This window comes from Cebus imitator, unplaced genomic scaffold (assembly GCF_001604975.1).
Source record: "Cebus imitator isolate Cc_AM_T3 unplaced genomic scaffold, Cebus_imitator-1.0 Scaffold23, whole genome shotgun sequence".
NCBI classification, from domain to species: domain Eukaryota; kingdom Metazoa; phylum Chordata; class Mammalia; order Primates; family Cebidae; genus Cebus; species Cebus imitator.
The window spans coordinates 2,517,927-2,524,167 of NW_016107338.1; positions in this window are offsets into that span (position 1 = coordinate 2,517,927).

Here is a 6,241-nt window from a genome sequence, read left to right on the forward strand (position 1 = left end):
GAGACAGAGTCTTACTCTGTCACCCAGGCTGGAGTACAGTGATGCAATCTCAGCTCACTGAAGCCTCTGCCTCCTGGGTTCAAGTGATTCTCCTGCCTCAGCCTCCTGAGTAACTGGGATGACTGGTGTGCACCACTGGACCCGACTAATTTTTTTGTTTTTTTAGTAGAGATGGGGTTTTGCCGTGGTGGCTAGGCTGGTCTGAAACTCCTGACCTCAAGTGACCTGCCTGCCTTGGCATCCCAAAGTGCTGGGATTACAGGCATGAGCCTCCATGCCTCGCCTAGCTTGCCAGGATTTTATTGAAGATTTTTGCATCGATGTTCATCAAGGATATCGGCCTTAAGTTTTCTTTTTCTGTTGTGTTTCTGCCAGGTTTTGGTATCAGTATGATGCTGGCCTCATAGAATGAGTAGGGAGAAGTCCCTCCTTTTCAGTTTTTTGGAATTGTTTCAGTAGAAATGGTACCAGCTCTTCTTTGTACCTCTGGTAGAATTCAGCTGCGAATCTGTCTGGTCCTGGGCTTTTTTGGGTTGGTAGGCTATTTATTACTGCCTTAATTTCAGAACTTATTATTGGTCTATTCAAGGATTCAGTTTCTTCCTGGTTCAGTCTTGGAAGGGTGTATGTGTCCAAGAATTTATCCATTCTATCTAGACTTTCTAGTGTATGTGCACAGAAGCATTTATAGGATTCTCTGATGGTTGTATTTCTGTGGGGTTGGTGATGATATCCCCCTTATCTCTGATTGTGTTTGATTCTTCTCTATGTTCTTTTTTATTAATCTAGACAGTGGTCTTATTATTTTTTTCAAAAAAAACAGCTCCTGGATTTATTGATATTTTTTTGGAAAGGGTGTTTTATGTCTCTATCTCCTTCAGTTCAGCTCTGATCTTGGTTATTTCTTGTCTTCTGCTAGCTTTGGGATTTCTTTGCTCTTGGCCCTCTAGTTCTTTTAGTTGAGATGTTAGATTGTTAACTTGAGATCTTTCTAGCTTTTTGATGTGGACATTTAGCACTAAACATTTCCTTCTTAACACTCCTTTAGCTGCATCCCAGAGATTCTGGTACGTTGTCTCTCTGTTCTCTTTAGTTTCAAAGAATTTATTGATTTCTGCCTAATTTTATTATTTACTCAAGAGTCATTCAGGAGCAGGTTGTTCAATTTCCATGTAGTTGTGTGGTGTGGAGTCAATTTCTTAATTTTGAATGCTAATTTGATTGTGTTATGGTCTGAGAGACCATTATGATTTCAGTTCTTTTGCATTTGCTCAGGAGAGTTTTACTTCCAATTATGCGATCAATTTTAGAGTAAGTGCCATGTGGCACCAAGAAGAACGTATAGTCTGTTGTTTTTAGGTAGAGATTTTTGTAGATATCTATCAGGTCCCCTAGATCCAGAGCTGAGTTCAAGTCCTGAATATCTTTGTTAATTTTCTGCCTCAATGATTTATGTAATATTGTCAGTGGGATATTAAAGTCTCCCATTACTATAGCATGGAGTTTAAGTCTCTTCATATGTCTCTAAGAACTTGCTTTATGAATCTGAGTGCTCCTGTGTTGGGTGCATATATATTTGGGATAGTTAGCTCTTCTTGTTGCATTGAACCCTTTACCATTATGTAATGGTGTTCTTTGTCTTTTTTGATATTTATTGGTTTAAAGTTTGTTTAGTCGGAAAGTAGGATTGTGACCCTTGCCTTTTTCTGTTTTCCATTTGCTTGGCAAATTTTCCCCCATCCCTTTATTTTGAGCCTATGTATGTCTTTGCACATAAGATGGATCTCTTGAAGAAAGCATACCAAAGGATCTTGGCTCTTTATACAGCTTGCCATTCTGTGTCTTTTAATTGGGGACATTTAGCCTATTTACATTTAAGGTTAGTATTGTTAAGTGTGAATTTGATCCTGTCATCATGATACTAGCTGGTTATTTAGCCAACTTGTTTATCTGGTTGCTTCACATTGTCACTGGTCTGTGTACTCCAGTGTGTTTTTGTAGTGGCTTGTAATGGTTTTTGATTTCCATATTTAGTGCTTCCTTCAGGAGCTCTTGCAAGGAAGACTTGATAGTGACAAATTCCCTCAGCATTTGCTTGTCTGAAAAGGATCTTATTTCTCCTTCACTTATGAGGCTTAGTTTGGCAGGAAATGAGATTCTGGGTTGGAAATTCTTTTCTTTAAGAATATTGAGTATTGGCGACCAATCTCTTCTGGCTTGTAGGGTTTCTGCTGAGAGGTCTGCTGTTAGTCTGTTAGTCTGGTCACCTTGGTAGGTGATCTGGCCTTTCTCCTAGCTGCTCTTAACATTTTTTCCTTCATTTCAACCTTGGAGAATCTGATGATATGTGTCTTGGGGTTGATGGTCTCATGGAGTATCTCACTGGGGTTCTCTGCATTTCCTGAATTTGAATTTTGATCTGTCTTGCTAGGTTGGAGAAGTTCTCCTGGATGACATCCTGAAGTATGTTTTCCACCTTGGTTCCATTCTTTCCATCTCTTTCAGGTACCACAGTCAGTTGCAGGTTTGGTCTCTTTACGTAATCCCGTATTTCTTGGAGGTTTTGTTCATTCCTTTTCATTCTTTTTTTCCCTATTATTGTTTGCCTGCCTTATTTCAGAAAGATAGTCTCCAAGCTCTGAGATTCTTTTCTCCCCTTGGTCTGTTCTGCTGTTGATACTTCTGATTGCGTTGTGAAGTTCTCATGTTGTGTTTTTCAGCTTTATCAGGTCTGTTATGATTCTCTCTAAACTGGCTATTCTGGCTATTAGCTTCTGTATTGTTTTATCATGAGTCTTGGTTTCTTTGCATTGGTTACAACATGCTCCTTTAGTTCAGCAAAGTTCGTTATTACCCACCTTCTGAAGCCACTTTTGTCAATATAGCTATCTTGGCCTCAGCCCAGTTCTGTGCCCTTGCTGGAGGGTGTTGTGGTCATTTGGAGAAGAGGCACTCTGGCTTTTTGAGTTTTCAGTGTTTTTGCATTGATTCTTTCTCATCTTTGTGGGCTTAACTGCTTTTGATCTTTGAAGTTGCTGACCTTTGAGTGGGGTTTTTGTGGAGTCTTTTCTGTTAATGATGTTGTTGTTTTATTTGTTTGTTCGTTTTGCTTTTAATAATCAAGCCACTCTACCATGGGGCTTCTGTGGTTTCCTGGGTTTTGCTCCAGACCCTAGTTGCCTCAGTTTTTCCCGTACTTGGAGTATCACCAGTAATGGCTGCAAAACAGCAAAGATGGCAACAAGCTCCTTCCTCTGGAAGCTCCATCCCAGGGGAGTACTGACCAGTTGCCTGCACCAACACACCTGTAGGAGGTGGATGGAGACCCCTGTTGAGAGGTCTCACCCAGTCAAGAGGAACAGGATCAGGGACCCACTTAAAGAAGTCTGGCTGCTTTTTGGTAGAGTAAGTGTGCTGTGTTGGGGGGACTCTTTCCTATCCAGATCATTTGTATCCTCCAAAGTCAGCAGGCTGGAACAGCTGAGTCAACCAAACCACAGAGATGGCAGCTGCCCCTCCACATAGGAGCTCCTTCCCAAGGAGAGATGAGAGCTCTATTTGTAGAATCCTGGCTGGAGTGTCTGAAGCCCCTGAGGGGAGATCCTGGGTAATAAGGAGGAATGGATCAGGGTCCTGCTTAAAGAAGCAGTCTAACCAGAATCTAGCAAGGCAGCTATGCTGTGTTGTGGAAGACTCTTCCTCGTCTGGATCATTTGTATTGTCCAAAGCCATTAGGCTACTACTAGTCTACTACTGAACTGCAGAGATGGTGGCCACCCCTCCCCCCACTAGCATGGCTATAATCAAAAAGATAGATAATAGCTAGTGTTGGCAAGTGTATAGACTGAATTGTATCCCCCTAAGATTCCTGTGGTGAAGCTCTGGCCCCCAATGTGATTGTATTTGAAAATAGGCCCTTTAGACAAGTACTTAAGGTTAAATGAGGTCATAAGGGTAAGATCCTAATCCAGTATGACTGATATCTTTATGAGAGAAGGAAGAGACACCACGGATATGTGCACAGAGAAAAGGCTATGTGAGGACACAATGAGAAGGCAGCCAAGGGAAGAGCAACCAAATTTTCTCATACCTTGATCTTGGACTTCTAGTTTCCAGAATTATGAACAAATACATTTCTGATGTTTAAGCCACCCAGTCTGTGGTATTTTGTTTGGCAGCCTTAGCAAACTAATACAGCAAGAATGTGGAGAGATTGGGACCCTTTTTTTTTTTTTTTTAAAAAAAAAAAAAAAAAAAAAAAAAAAAAAAAAAAAAAAAAAAAAAAAAAAAAAAAAGAATAAAGGAAAGGAAGAAAGAGGAAGAGGGAGAGAGAACAGGGGTGTTGCTTTATTGCCCGGGCTAGAATGCAGTCTAAAACTGGGTATGCCTGTAATTGTGTTTAATAATAGAGACATTAAAAAAAAAATGAGGGAAGAAAATAATTAACAAGCAGCCAACCAATATTTCATTTAAACCTGATTGGGACCCTTATATACTGTTGGTGGGATTGAAAAATGGTACAGCCACTTTGAAAAACATTCTGGTAGTTACTGAAACAGTTGAACATAGAGTTACATATGACCCAGCAATCTCTGGGATAATGAAATGTTGTAAAATTGTGGTGATAGTTGCACAACTCTGTGAATATATTAAAATTCATGGAATTGTACACTTTCAATGGAGGAATTATATTTAAATACATCTTGATAAAGTGTTAAAATCAATACTCAGATTTTACTGAACAAGGGTCAAAGTATATGTGTAGCTCAGATGTGGTGGCTCATGCCTGTAATCCCAGCACTTTGGGAAGACAAGGCAGGCAGATCACTTGAGGTCAAGAGTTCAGACCAGCCTGGCCAACATGGTGAAACCCCGTCTCTACTAAATACAAAAACTTAGCTGGGTGTGGTGGTGCATGCCTGTAATCTCAGCTACTTGGGAGACTGAGGCAGGAGAATCTCTTGAACCCGGGAGGCAGAGGTTGCAGCTGAGACTGTACCATTGCACTGCAGCCTGGGTGATAAGGGCAAAATTCTGTCTCACAAAACAAGTATGTGTATAAATAGTTCATTCATACATGAAGAAACTCAGAAAAGTTAATTTTGGGGAAATTATTAGCCTTGCTGCAGTGCTAATTGAAAATTACAAAAAAGAATATTGATGGAGTTAAATTGATACAATTATTTATTAGAACAACTGTTTTCAAGAGTGCTATAGCAAAGCACACGATCTATGAAATTATTTATTTTCAGCTAATAATCTACATTTGGGAATATAGTCAAAACTTTTCAAATACCCAATAATTGGGAAGATACGTAGATACAATAATTGGGATTAAAGTAGCAAACATGGGCTATATTATAATAATAAATGGAAAAGTATATATAAGATAATGAGAAAAGTAGAATACTAATTAGTTTGCAAGTGCTGATGACTGTACATAAGTAAGCCTACATTGTTGAATATAATGAAGATAAATTAGTAAGACATGGTACCAGAATTCCTCTTAGGGAGAAAAAAAAACCTATCTTCATTTGAGAAAATACCCTGATAAGCTGTTTCAGGTATAAAATGAGACTCTGAAATATGGGTATGAGCAGAAGCCCTGGCAACACAAGAAAAACTGCCCTGCCTAAACACTGAGAGAAATTAACTTTTGCTCCCGAGAGAGAGAAAAATATAAAGTGATAAGAGATGAGCCAAGCAAGGAGGAAAGGGGAGAGACAAGTCAAGGGGAAAAGTCTGGGTGGTACATAGAATTAAGGAATAATGGGGAAAGAGTTGAAAAATTGATTTTATAGAACAAGAGTGTTTAATACATAAATTTAAAGTTATTTTTCTAAATCTTAAAATCTCACGAAAGCTTTTTGTGAATGGGGTTTTGTGGAAACTGAGGGAAAGGCTGATATTGAGGTGGTTGGAACAGTGAAAAGACAATGCACATGGAAGTAGGGACTTGGGGGTAGAAGGGACAGATGAAAATAAGCCCCTCAGAAATTACTGGTAATCGGACAGGCGTAGCAGCTCATGCCTGTAATCCTAGCACTTTGGGAGGCTGAGGCGGGTGGCTTACTTGAATCCATTAGTTTGAGACCAGCCTGGACAGCATGTTGAAATCTCGTTTCTGGCCGGGCGCGGTGGCTCAAGCCTGTAATCCCAGCACTTTGGGAGGCTGAGGCGGGTGGATCACGAGGTCAAGAGATCAAGACCATCCTGGTCAACATGGTGAAACCCCGTCTCT